The sequence below is a fragment of the Silurus aristotelis genome (genome assembly GCF_946808225.1).
Source record: "Silurus aristotelis genome assembly, chromosome: 12".
Lineage (NCBI taxonomy): Eukaryota > Metazoa > Chordata > Actinopteri > Siluriformes > Siluridae > Silurus > Silurus aristotelis.
In genome coordinates, this window is record NC_139585.1 from 10650028 (window position 1) to 10664074 (window position 14047).

At 37.4% G+C, this 14047-nt stretch overlaps 1 protein-coding gene across 1 annotated transcript in view; it reads right to left on the reverse strand.

Moving 5' to 3' along the window:
- The window catches only part of pigf (phosphatidylinositol glycan anchor biosynthesis, class F), a 218768-nt gene that overhangs the window by 204234 nt on the left and 487 nt on the right, over nucleotides 1-14047 (reverse strand). The window lies entirely within an intron of this gene.

Sequence of the window (14047 nt, forward strand, 5' to 3'; positions counted from 1 at the left end):
TTCTCACCTTTCTAAATGTTAACACATTAATAGGTCAGTGTCACTTATTGCCATATTGAGCTTCCGTAGAGTTATTATTATTAAAAGTGGTCCAAAATGGGAACCACAAGTGCTAATGGAAGCTCATAGACACAGGATATACTCTGCCCCATGCTTGTACTATGAAGATTTTGAGTGACAGATAAGCAGCTGATCAGACAGTTAATGATAGGGGTGACAAAGTGATGTTTACTATGCAGGGCCCGGCCAATATTATGTTTAGAGCAAATAACGGGAATTGAATTTGATACGCTTCTGCCAACAAAGGCAAACAGTGAGCAGACAGTGTGTCTATGATGTGCCAGAACCATTTCTATAAGATTATATGTTGCAAAGATTGGAAGAAGGGAAACTGGGATTACAGGGTAGATAATGCCTGTATATCAGAAATGCTTGTGTACCACAGTGACCTTGTTTTGCACAGAGCTTGAAAATAGAAGAAAAATATGACTCTGTTCTCCAATGTCAAATGTTTTGGCTTTTTATTTTATTTTTTTAGATGTAGTTTGCCGGAAACTGCTGAAACCTGTCAGCCCTGGTCTATGAAGTGTGCACCTTGTGTGGAACAACCCTTCTGCTTTGAACACAATTGAACAAATGTGCATCTAAAACTTCTCAAAGCGAGATGCTACACTTCAGCGTGGATCAAGGTACTGTATAATGTTGAGTCTTAGCTGCCTAAAATCTATTTCCTAGATGCATATAGCATAAGTCCTGTGTAATAGCCTCATGACTTAATTTAGTTTGAGGCATTATCATTATTAAAGTTGTCTTGCCTTATTAAAATCTATGGTCACCTTATCTTATTTCAAAACAAATGCAGTTCATTAGCTTCTTATGGGTTTAAAAAAACAGATAACTGAAAAAATCTGCTTACAAAAATGCCTCTCAGGTGCATACATTATCTTTCTGCTGTGCTGCTGAGGGTCGTTATAATCTGGCTTCTTTTCTACAGTGTCGGATTCTTGAAGGTAGATTTTAAAGAGCTGGACCTGATGACCAATTTCTGCAGCTATTCCTCAACTATTGAGCACAGGAGTTTGCAAATAGACTAACCACTTTCCATTACACTTAAAGCTACATTGAGAGAGAGTGCTACTCTTTTTCAGCTTTCTCTGGGTCCTGTTACACTTCTATTCACGGACATAAAAGCAACAAGGTTTAGATTTTACAGCGTAACACAATTCATGCCATTATTATTGTATGAGAACAAACTTGAAAAAAGGCCCTGGGCGATGCCCAGACTACAGGCAAGTCCAAACACAAAATGCATTAGTATGGCTCTCTAGATTGGAGAGGCTGAAGCACCGGGAGCATTTAGAGAGATCTGTTAACTGGAGGAGAAACAGGCTGTAGGAGAAGTGATCATAGCTGACATGCTAGTCCCACAAGAGCGGCGAAACTCTTTATGTCCTCCTTCCACAAGACCCACAATCAAAGCTCAGATAAGGATGTCAACCTTACTCCGGCGCACCACTGCCACTCCTGAAATATGACTCTGCAGCCCGTAATAACACAACACACAGAGCATTCAATTACAACCCTGCCTTTGCCAAGGTCTTTCTCCGGGAGGGGGGCAGGGGTGTCGTATATACACCAGTCTGCCTATATCTGTTCCCCCCTGGGTTGAGTTATGGCCCTCAACCCAGAGTACTGCAGCTCAGATGAGCTTCACACTTATATTCACAGCCCCTTGACTACACACAACTGCAGATAGCACACCACCTCCCATTTAATTAAAAGTACACAATTATTTCATAATGATTTATAGAGCTGTCATCAGGCAGAGGGGAATGAGATAGAGGCAGAATGAACGTGAACTTCTCATTTCTTTTCTCATTTTGACAGGGAGAGGCAGAGCAAAGTCAATTGTTTTGTCTCTCTCCTTGCAATCTGCTCAAGCTTCTGACGACTTCAATAAAACGGTGCCTCGTATCACGACACAACCTGCTATTTGCAGTAATTGAGGTAGAGTAAAAGTATTTTGTGCTTAGTTCTGGGAAAGAATGATAAGACAAGCTTGTCTGCGTGCCCCTGAACAGATGGCCAAGCAAAGACCATAATTATGAAAACAGGAGTTTGAGCAGTTAATTAGAGGCATTGCTTATATCTAATACTCTTAATGTAGATGCCCAGATATTCACTGCATCAGCATTTCTGCCTGTGCAATTCATTCTCCTTCCTATAGCAGCTGTGACAGATGCGAAATGTTTGTGCAGGGACTTGCAGGAAATAAGCTGAAAGGGTACATTCAGGATTCTGTGCCTAAAACCCCAAACCTCGCTCAACCCCCAAACCCCCCCCCCCCCCTTTATTTATTTATTTATTTATTTATTTATTTATTTATTTATTTATTTGTTTATTTATTTTTTAGCTCTAGAGACATAAAGTAAAACATTGTGTGACTCGTTTTCTTACTATTATTCAGTGATTAGTACCTTTACTTTGGAAAAAAAATAAATGTCCTAAATAGGAAGAAATAACACCCCTCTGCCCACATATTAATATGTTACCAGCAAATACAATGTCCTCATATGATGTCTATTTTACAAACTTTAATTAATAAACCTTTTGGAATATTTATTACTTGTACATATTTCAGAACAATGTATTATTTGTTAGTTAAAATATACAGCTCGCATTTCTGCATTACTACTACTACTACTACTACTACTTACTACTACTACTAATAATAATAATAATAATTTTATTATTAACTGCATTATTTAAAACGAAAACAAGCAAAGACATTTAAAAATAACCACTTAAAACAAAATTGCCTTTCAAAATTCCTTGCAATACGTTCACAATGATACTGCTGTCAAGCCAGAAGAGCTTTATCAGTTTTCTAAAGCACCTCCCCCATATTGTTCCTTTTTTGCTTCTTAATCTTAACCTTTAATCGGTCCTTGGGGTCTATATGACCCCAATCGACTTTTCCTTGAATTAAAAAAAAGGGTTCCCTTCATCTGAGTGGAATAATATTTTGTGACTTTTCCTACATAATCTATCTATACACACACTGGGCTTGATTCGGTTGTTCTGAAGGTATGTAAAAACATTTTTTACACTTCTGGTCTTCGGGGTCAATATGACCCCACATTGAAATGAATGGGAAATGTGAAAAAAACTCAATATTTTTTCTTAATTTGTCAAAAAAAAAATCTATAAATCCAGCATAAATCTGAAATTTAGATCATCATTTAAGTGATTTTTTCATAAAAAAATTAATATTTCATATGCAAGCTTATGGTGTAGTTGAGGAATTGTGTGGTAAATAGGTACAAAAGTACGTCATATCTCCCAAAACACAGCATTAATGAATAGATGAGAAGTAAACAAAAAAAATATATATATTATTTGTATAATTAAAATACAATAATTAAAAATGTATATTTTTTGTATAATTTCTCTATCAATTGTTGGGGTCATATAGACCCCAAAGACCTGATTTGTAAACAGGAAACGAAGACCTTATGAGGGTTAAATATAGCTGGGACATCAAGACACACCGCAATCCTGGCTAGAAGGAGTAATAATACCCATACATAAAGCAGGCAAGGATAATAATGACCCCCAAAATCACCGTATTTTAGCCCTGACTAGTTGTCATCGTGAAACAATTGATAGGATTCTTAATGATTGGCTTGTCCAGAAGCTCGGAACTGACAATCAAATACGTTCGGCTTTAGACAGGGTAGGAGCTTAATGATCACTTTGTTAGATAGGAATATGATGTGTGTGATGCATTTGCTAATAAAGAACATGCTCAGGGAAACATTCTGTCACTTGTTTGGTTTTAAACTAAACAGTATTGCAAATGTGACAGGCTCTAATATATTGTGCGGTCTTTGTTGCTTATCTTTGATCATCGTAATACTTCACCTATGCATGAAGAAAATCTGTGTGGTCAACAATGATGGGAACCAAATGATTAAAAACGACACACTTATGCCTTCTACAGTCTGTACACCATGAACCAGATTAATACATGGAGACTGTATTAAAGTAGAAAGACAAGGTATACAGTTTTAAATTTTTGATCCCAAATAGGAAAGTTAGATATTATAAAGGTCCTCATATAAAACAAAATTAAAAGCAGACATTACTAATGCAGTCTCAGGGGGACTATGGGAGTACTATCTATCTATCTATCTATCTGTCTATCTGTCTGTCTGTCTGTCTGTCTGTCTGTCCGTCCGTCCGTCCGTCCGTCCGTCCGTCCGCCCGCCCGCCCGCCCGTCCGTCCGTCCGTCCGTCCGCCCGCCCGCCCGCCCACCCACCCAGCCTCTCACCTACCTACCTACCTACCTACCTACCTACCTACCTACCTACCTACCTACCTACCTACCTACCTACCTACCTACCTACCTACCCACCCACCCAGCCTCTCACCTACCTACCTACCTACCTACCTACCTACCTACCTACCTACCTACCTACCTACCTACCTACCTACCTACCTACCTACCTACCTACCTACCTACCCACCCACCCACCCAGCCTCTCACCTAACTACCTACCTACCTACCTGCCTGCCTGCCTGCCTGCCTGCCTGCACGCCCGCCCACCCACCCACACACCCACCCACACACCCACCCACCCACCTACCTACCTACCTACCTACCTACCTACCTACCTACCTACCTACCTACCTACCTACCTACCTATCTACCTACCTACCTACCTACCTACCTACCTAAAGATATTGCAACATTAACAGTGGGAAGACATGAAAATAACTTTTTTAAATGAATATTTCTTCATCAAGTGCCATAGCAAATGCATATTCCTTTAATGTCAAGAAACTGCAACCATTTTAGTGTATCGTCTCAAGGGACAATACTATAGAAATGAAACTTGGATATACTTTAGAGTAGTCAATGTGCAGCTTGCATACCAGTACAGATTTACTGTCCTCTAAAAATAACTCAACATACAGACACTATTGTTAAAAATGCACCAGAAGTTGATTGTAGAAGTCATGAAGAGAAAATGGTCAGAAAGAGTTGATTAAACGTTTTCTTTAACAACAGTGGTTTCCCAAAATTAGTTCTCCTGCATTTTTTCTTTTATTTGTTATAGATGATCGTAAAAAACGCAACTATTTAATGAAATAATTGACCACTGTTTTTTACCATTACTTGGTTCAAAAGTAGGCATAATATCCATGACAACCTTTGCCCACGCAGCATGTGGAAGATATACTGGAGGGTTTTCAACAATGATGGCTGATGTTAAAGGCGTTTGTTGTTTGAAAGATGTAAAACTCTAAATGAACACAAGTCCCAAGTGTTAATCTGCTGGGCATCATGGAGAATAGCGGGTAGGGGCCAGCAACATGGTCACTTTGGATTTCAAAACGATTATTACATGACTGGTAATTAATGAAGTGTTTTGTGCATTGATACGATGAACTGGATACAATGTGAAACTTCATTAGACATCTGAGTTGCCTTGGCAACTGTGTCTGCCGCTGTGATTCCAAGTTATTTCAGTCCAGCTAAAACCTGTCTTCTGCTGTCTATTTAGCATACACTCACTCCTCACATGCTACATATTTTTCACACAGGAACATGGACTTGTACAGTTAATGATCCTAATCTTACTATAAACAGTCACACCAATATAGATATGGTTTGATTAATTGCCCAGTGAAGAAAATATCAATCTTTAATCCTTCTATTCCTTCCTCATTACAGATTGCAGTCCAGACCCAAATTTCTCTAATGATGCTATATTCTAATGTCAACCTTTAAAATCCCTACCCAAAAGAAGCAGAATCGAATTCAATGAAGTTGAAACCAGGTTAGGTCACTGATATCAGTTCCACTAACACTGTACAATATACTACAAACCTGATTTCAGAAAAGTTGGGACACTGTACAAAATGTGAATAAAAACAGAATGCAAGGATGTGAAAGTTTCAAATTTCAATATTTTATTTAGAATACAACATGTTTAAACGGAGAAAAAAGGAAAAATAAATTGATTTAAAATTTCATGGCATCAACACATCTCAAAAAAGTTGAGGACAAGGCCATGTTTACCACTGTGTGGCATCCCCTCTTCTTTTTATAACAGTCTGCAAACGTTTGGGGACTAAGGAGACAAATTGCTCAAGTTTAGGAATAGGAATGTTGTCCCATTCTTGTCTTATACAGGCTTTTAGTTGCTCAACTGTCTTAGGTCTTTTTAGTCGCATCTTCCATACGCAAAATGATTTCTATGGGTGAAAGATCTGGACTGCTGTCAGGCGATTTCAGTAACCGGATCCTTCTTCTATGCAGCCATGAAGTTGTAATTGATGCAGTATGTAGTCTGGCATTGTCATGTTGGAAAATGCAAGGTCTTCCCTGAAAGAGACGACGTCTGGATGGGAGCATATGTTGTTCAAGAACTTGGAAATACCTTTCAGCATTGATGGTGCCTTTCCAGATGTGTAAGCTGCCCATGCCACACGCACTCATGCAACCCCATACCATCAGAGATGCAGGCTTCTGAACTGAGCACTGATAACAACTTGGGTTTTCCTGATGACATGGTGTCCCAGTTTTCCAAAAATAAATTTTGATTCGTCTGACCACAGAACAGTTTTCCACTTTGTCACAGTCCATTTTAAATGAGCCTTGGCCCAGAGAAAACGCCTGCATCATGTTTAGATATGGCTTTTTTTTTACCTATTGAGTTTTAGCTGGCAACGGTGAATGGCTCAGTGGATTGTGTTCACCAACAATGTTTTCTGTAAGTACCGTATTTTTCGGACTATAAGCCGCTACTTTTTTTCCCACTCTTTGAACCCCGCGGCTTAAACAACGAAGCAGCTAATTTATGGATTTTTCTGGGGTTTTTCCCGGTATCACAAGATTCAAGCCAAAAAACTGAGCCCCATAACATTAGACTAATGAAATTGCAGAACGGGTGGTAACCCAGGTGAACCAATTAAAGCTCTTTATATTAAATCAGATGCACTCCCACTGAATTGGGCCGCACCACATCATAAACATGGATGATGTTCCTCTGACGTTTGACCTGCCGCTCACTCGGACTGTCAACAGGAAATGCGAATCATTCATCAAAAGCTTTACCGATGGTGATTTTTAAACGCACGACGATGCCAAAAGATAAAAAAAATTGTTGTGAAAAAAGATGTATTTTAATGAAGAATTAATATCTATTTTTACACCTGATTCCCAAATTCCAACTATTTAGAAAAAAATTTGAAACAGTTGTTGATGGTGAAACTCTGACAGACATATCATACAGCAGATGCAGGTTTTAATAAACATGTTCACCATAGAGCTCATCAAAATGATCAAAACGATTAAACCACCATGTCATTTCCAAAACAATGCTTATCCCACATACTTTTATTTTTTTTTACAGGAAAGTATGATTAAGCCAACAAGAAGCTGGTTAAAAAAAAAATCTCTTGGCAGTTATGATATAAATATTTAGATCATTTTTTTCCCCTTTAAAGAGATGACTTTATTTCTAGCAGAGCATTAAGAATCACAGTCTGGCCTACTTTATATTCATATGATAGGACTGTTTAGTACTCAGTAACAGCAGGATTCTGTCAGTTGCTGTCACATAATCTGATGAGAACAAAGAGAAATCGTCAGTACAACTGCTAGGTGAACAGCTGGATACATATTAAAATTAGGTGACTTCCTTCTGAATGAAATACAACCTCTAGATGACCCTGGTTTGTTGTTATTTAAAGTGTCTACTGATGCATGATATTTATTTTAGGCCATCTGCTATATTCTCGGCAGCCCCCCATTGTCTTAACTCAATTACACTATTCGTGACATTTTCAGATATGAAATCTCATTTCCAGTTATATTTGGGATTTATTTTTCGATAAATAATTTACTTTCATGCTTACCATTTAAAGGCTAGACGAGCAAAACTGAGACAGAGCCTCTAATAAAAGTTGTTTAACCTTTTGATCATTGTTTTCCTGCATAAATTTAAACTTGGCTACAGTAACACCTGAAAAAGACAGATGTTAGGCTTGGAAGAAGGCAGCATAAACCCCATGCCATGCCCCAAACCCCATATGACAGTGTTAGATTTTAGATTTCAGAAGCATCATTGTATTTGTTGATTTGTTCAAAAATCAAAACCTTTCATCTCTAGACATGATACTCTCTTTTGTGAAGTGAAGTGGTGGTGGCCGGAAGTAACCAAACACCTGGCCTCCTGATTTTACCTATTCTACTGCACCTACTAGCCACTTTCTTTTCTATTATTTCCACATATAGCACCCAGGAAGGTTAAAACGTACTTCTTCATAGACACCTTCTCATGGTGGCAAAGGATAGTGTAACACACACAGAGAGGTGGCAAAAGTACACACATCCTTCACTTAAGTAGAAGTACAGATAATCATGATAATCAAGTACTGATTATACTAAAAATAATGTTAAAGTAAGGAAAGTTTGGGCTCTGACATGTACTCATGTATAAGGTAACCTGTTTTAGTGTCACGCTGGTAACTGGTCCTCAACGTCTTATTAATATCAGGGCTGTCAATCGAATAAAATATTTAATTACAATTTAATCACACATTTCTATTTGTCCTAAATGTACCATATATTAATACTTCATGTTTTTAAAACTCTAAGCAACATGGACATGGAGAAATATGGATGCTTTATGCAAATGTAGGTTTATTATTTGTGAAACCAAACTCAACATAGAGCATGAAGACAACAACATTTTGTAAATATTTTTAAGTAATTATGGTGGTTTAAATTATGTAAATCATCAGGACACCAAAAGGAACCTTTGCTATGTTTCCACATGGACAGTTAATTAGGTGATACCGGAGCAACTGTTCCTCTTCGAACTTTCATATCGGTTACATAATCAGAGAATATTTGTTTTCGATGTGAACTGGTTTATGTAAAAGACATTTCGAGTCTTTTATAGAAATATTTATTATGTCTGTTAAGGTGAGGAGTTTCAAGTTTTTTTAATTTGTGTTTGTGAAGGGAGATGCGTACCCTGTCTGTTCACTTTATTTTACAAAAGTGTTTTGTTATTATAAGTGTACACAAATAAAAGTATATCCTTTACAGATTCGAATGATGTATTGCTCTTATTTGCACGATCAAAAAAGACTGTAAAAAAAAACAAACAAAAAAAATACGCACCGGTGCGTTTGTCGCCCCCAGAGGGTTAATTGTGTGAATAACTGCGGATTTTGATGTTTGATTTGAGAAACTGTTTTGTTTTTGTTTACTGTTTAAAAGTATTTTTTGGTGAAGTTTATTTATTAATTTTATATCTGAGTAAACAAATGATGTTGTGAATAAATGTATGTTGCGCTGAAGGTTTTAATATCGCCTCTTATATTTAGTTATTTGTTTATATACAGGTAGTCGTCGATTGGTTCCGACATTGGTTCTGGTCGTAACACGATTTGGTCGTAAGTAGTGTAGGCTGTATGTACTGTACTTTGAAATGATGTTATAAAAATCTTTAAGTAGTATTTGTTCATTTTATGCCATTTGTATCATCTCTACACCATTTTGATTCACAAATTCTTTCTTTATCTTTCAAAATCGCGGAGATGGTAGTGCTTAGTGATGTCTGGTTCGTGAACGAATCGTTCATTTGAACTGGTTCTTTTTGGTGAACCGGTCGAACCAGTTCACCAAATCGGACTGAATCGTTTAAAACAGTTCGCGTTTCAAATCAGCACTAATCAACAAAATTACTCAAGTTACTCACTTTTGAATGTGTATGACCGTCTATCCGACTCAAAATAAATCGATATCCCTGAGAATGGGGTTCTTCTCTAGTTTCTTCAACAGTACACACATGAAACTGAAACATGCTGCTGAACAAGTGATCATCACTGAGCATGCGCATACCTGCCGATTCCGAGCAGCACACATTCTGCTGTTCTCGAGTCACCAGTACTGTATCAAGAACCGTTTCTTTCGGACACGTCCGATATACTACTGATACCAACGAATTGTTGATACTGAGCATGCGCGACCTACCGAGCAGTAAGCGTGCTGTCTGACATTAATTATTACACACACACACACACACACACACACACACACACACACACACACACACACACACACACACACACACTTTTTGGACTCTGATTCAGATGCGTTCGACATACTGTAAAGGCTGGTGCTGCGCTGCTGATATATGAGCACAGGTGAACTGAGGACTTAAATGAAAAGTACATTTATTTACTAACAACTTAAAACATCAACGTCAGTGCCTGTATTGGGTGATTTAGTGCAAAACGTAAATGTAAGGAAATTTCTAAGATGATGATGATGATTTAATTTAAACAGATAAGCTATATGCCCTAATGCAATAGACATTACTTTATTTAAATGTGTTTAGTGTGTATGTTCATCCGCTGAGATGAAATTTGGATATGCATGACATCATGACGTAAGGACGTAAAAGAACTGGTGAACCGTTTTTTTTAAACGAACTGTCCGAAAGAACTGATTCGCAAAAAAGAATCGGACTTCCCATCACTAGTAGTGCTGCTGGAAGCTGGTACGCACTGTCGTACGCCGCTGCTTGTTGTCGTAAAGTCGAAAGGTCATAAGTCGACGACTACTTGTATCTATAGTTTTAATAACAGAAATGCGGGCTGCAATGATTGCACATTAATAAAAATGTAGTGACGTTAAAAAGGAATTTGTGTATGAATTTTGACAGCCCTTATGTACATATATATATACATAATATATATACAGTACAGACCAAAAGTTTGGACACACCTTCTCATTTAAAGAGTTTTCTTTATTTTCATGACTATGAAAATTGTAGAGTCACACTGAAGGCATCAAGGGCTATTTGACCAAGAAGGAGAGTGATGGGGTGCTGCGCCAGATGACCTGGCTTCCACAGTCACCGGACCTGAACCCAATCGAGATGGTTTAGGGGTGAGCTGGACCGCAGAGTGAAGGCAAAAGGGCCAACAAGTGCCAAGCATCTCTCGGGGAACTCCTTCAAGACTGTTAAAAGACCATTTCCGGTTGACTACCTCTTGAAGCTCATCAAGAGAATGCCAAGAGTGTGCAAAGCAGTAATCAAAGCAAAAGGTGGCTACTTTGAAGAACCTACAATATGACATTTTTTAGTTGTTTCACACTTTTTTGTTATGTATATAATTCCATATATAATTCCACATGTGTTCATTCATAGTTTTGATGCCTTCAGTGTGAATCTACAATTTTCATAGTCATGAAAATAAAGAAAACTCTTTGAATGAGAAGGTGTGTCCAAACTTTTGGTCTGTACTGTATATTAATACAAAACTAATAAAAAATGTTGTTACCCAATGAATGTGTCCAGGTTGAACACCCACCATATAGAACACAAGCAAAGAAATAAAGGAATAGGAAAGAAAGGAATGTCTCTGTTCTCAGTCATGTTTACATCGCTGACTCCCTCCGTCTCATCCACATTAACTTAATATTTCTTGTTGCCTTCTGCCTGCTCATTGTTAGCTTCATAAAGTAGTCTACATCTGTTGTGTTTGAGAGCCAGGAAATTATACACAAATGGTAGATTGAAAAAGCCGTGCAATGACAGGAAATAGGCTGATAGGCTGAAAATGGGGTGCAGTGGAAAAAAAAAAATTGACATTTTACCAAATTAATAGATTAAAGCTAAAATTTGAAAAGTACTGATACCAGCAAAATCTACTTAAGTACAGTAGCAAAGTATTTGTACTTCATTACTTCCCACCTCTGAACACACACACTACCTACCTAGCACTAGCTACCCTCTTTGCTCCAAATGGGTTAACAGACACCTTCGATTGGTTGTGACTGACAGGTGACAGAGAGAATTCTGTCAAATAAGAAGCAAAAAATTCTGCTTAATTTGTGGCGCTGGTAGCAGAGAGACACACTGATGCATGTATGTTAACTACGATGATGCCAGCAGTGTGGGTGGATTTGGACTGTAGCAAAGATCTGAAGCTGCATCTACAGAGATCCCAAGTTTTTAGTTTCACAGCATCGTGATGTAATTGGCATTTTTGTCACAAGTTTGCTGCACGACCTTCAGTCTGTTTCTCACCAGTGTTGGAGATTTACATAATTTAAAATGGTAGATGAATTTCCATGATCCTGCAAAGTAGTTTCGTATCATATGAGATATATAACTCATATTGAACATTATATAGATGTGTGTAGTGATTCATTTTAAAGCACCACATGTGACTTTCCTCATTTTACCATTTTAATTTAATTTAATGCAATTTTTTTCTGTTATATTGAACCAATTAAATGCCATTGTACTCTTTCAGTACCCCAAAGTATGGAGAAATATAAAAAAAGCATATTAGGCAATGATCTGCTCTGTTAAATGTGTGCATTCTGCAATGCAGATCTTTGCCTGTGACTCTGGGAATAAATTTTTTTTTTCTCGTTTTGCCCTTTAATACTGAGCTCATGAAGCGTGTTAACTCGCTCTTGAATTTCATTGTGTCTTAAAACAATATTTTTATACGTTATTGCTTTTTCACAAGGCAAATCTTCTTCTAGCCCAAACACGTCTAATCTGATGTAAAATTATTGGCACAGCCATGTTACAGAATCCAGTTAATGACTACGACTCAGTTACACAATGAGAAGATTTAGTTGTCCTGTGGAACACAGTAGAGCTGCTGATGTTAATAGATTTCTGGGCATAATCATTTGTCGTTGCCGCCTGCACAAGGCTAAAAAAGACCCCACGGTACAATGGAGAAAAGCTATTAAAGACCATTCAGTCTGATGGACAGCCACATCTCATCAAGAAAATGTAACTAGTGGATTGTACCAAAAAAGACAGATGATTATTAGCGGTCTTGAGTAGATAAGGCTCTAGGGAAACTACTGGGGAAAATAAAGTACACTGTACATGCACATCTGTAATAAGGGGTTCCTCTGGGTTCTTTTTTGTTTAGTTTTAAGTCTTTTTTTTTTTTTTTTTCTTTTTTTTTTTTTTTTCAGGGATCCTCCTTTGTAGAATGAAACAACTTTTTTTTATAGAACCTTGGACATGGGTTATTCATTTGATGTAGCTTAGGGCACATCTGCATAGCAAATACTGTTTGGCCAGAAACCAAATAGAATCAAGAATTGCAAAGCTGATAGAGACAAATCTGTGACTTGCAGCTGTAATTATAACCAAAGCAACAGTAGTTTACTACACACTGGCCCAGAATTTGAATACATTTACAATACATTTCTGATTTTTATTGTTTGTTATTTTTTCGTTAATAAAAGTATTTTGTAATACATTGAATGTAAGACAATAAAAATATTAGGTATGTAACACTACAAAATGTGGAAAGTTCCAGGAGAATGAATACTTACAGAAGGCACAAAATAGTTTATATTACTTTTACACTGCATTAAATAGCAGAGCATATTGAGTTTCACATAGTAATTTAGATTTCTTGTGGATGCATCACCACTATCTTTTTCAGACCAAATATATAGCTCTGCTTATGTGACCATGAAAAGCATATGTGTGACTTTATGCACTTTGGGTACTAGATTTGTTCTTTATGGCAAATCAATTTTAAAGTACACTATATGGCTACATTAGTTATCTTGGCTCTAATAGGGTTGCATAGACAGAGGGGGTTTGTCTGTGCTACAGCTAAAAGTAAGATTCAGTTTTATCTTCATTTGTTGAATGCAGGAAGCTTGTCATTTATCAACAGCAGCTGATTGTCAGTAACAATGGGCTGTTCATTTCATTTCAAGTGATGATTGTAACCATTTATTTCTTGCCTAGCCTGAATTAGCTTCAATGTTGGTCACTGAAGTGAATTTTGTAACATTTTTATCAGGTTTCTTGTATTGTAAGAAAATGCTGAAGTACCTCCTCTGGATATTTGTATAGAACACAGGTTACAATCTGTTTTGCTTTGATTGCCATTCTTAATTGTGAAATGCATCCAGATTGCTGTCATTTCCTGTTGTCTATTCATTAGTGTGGCATATTACAT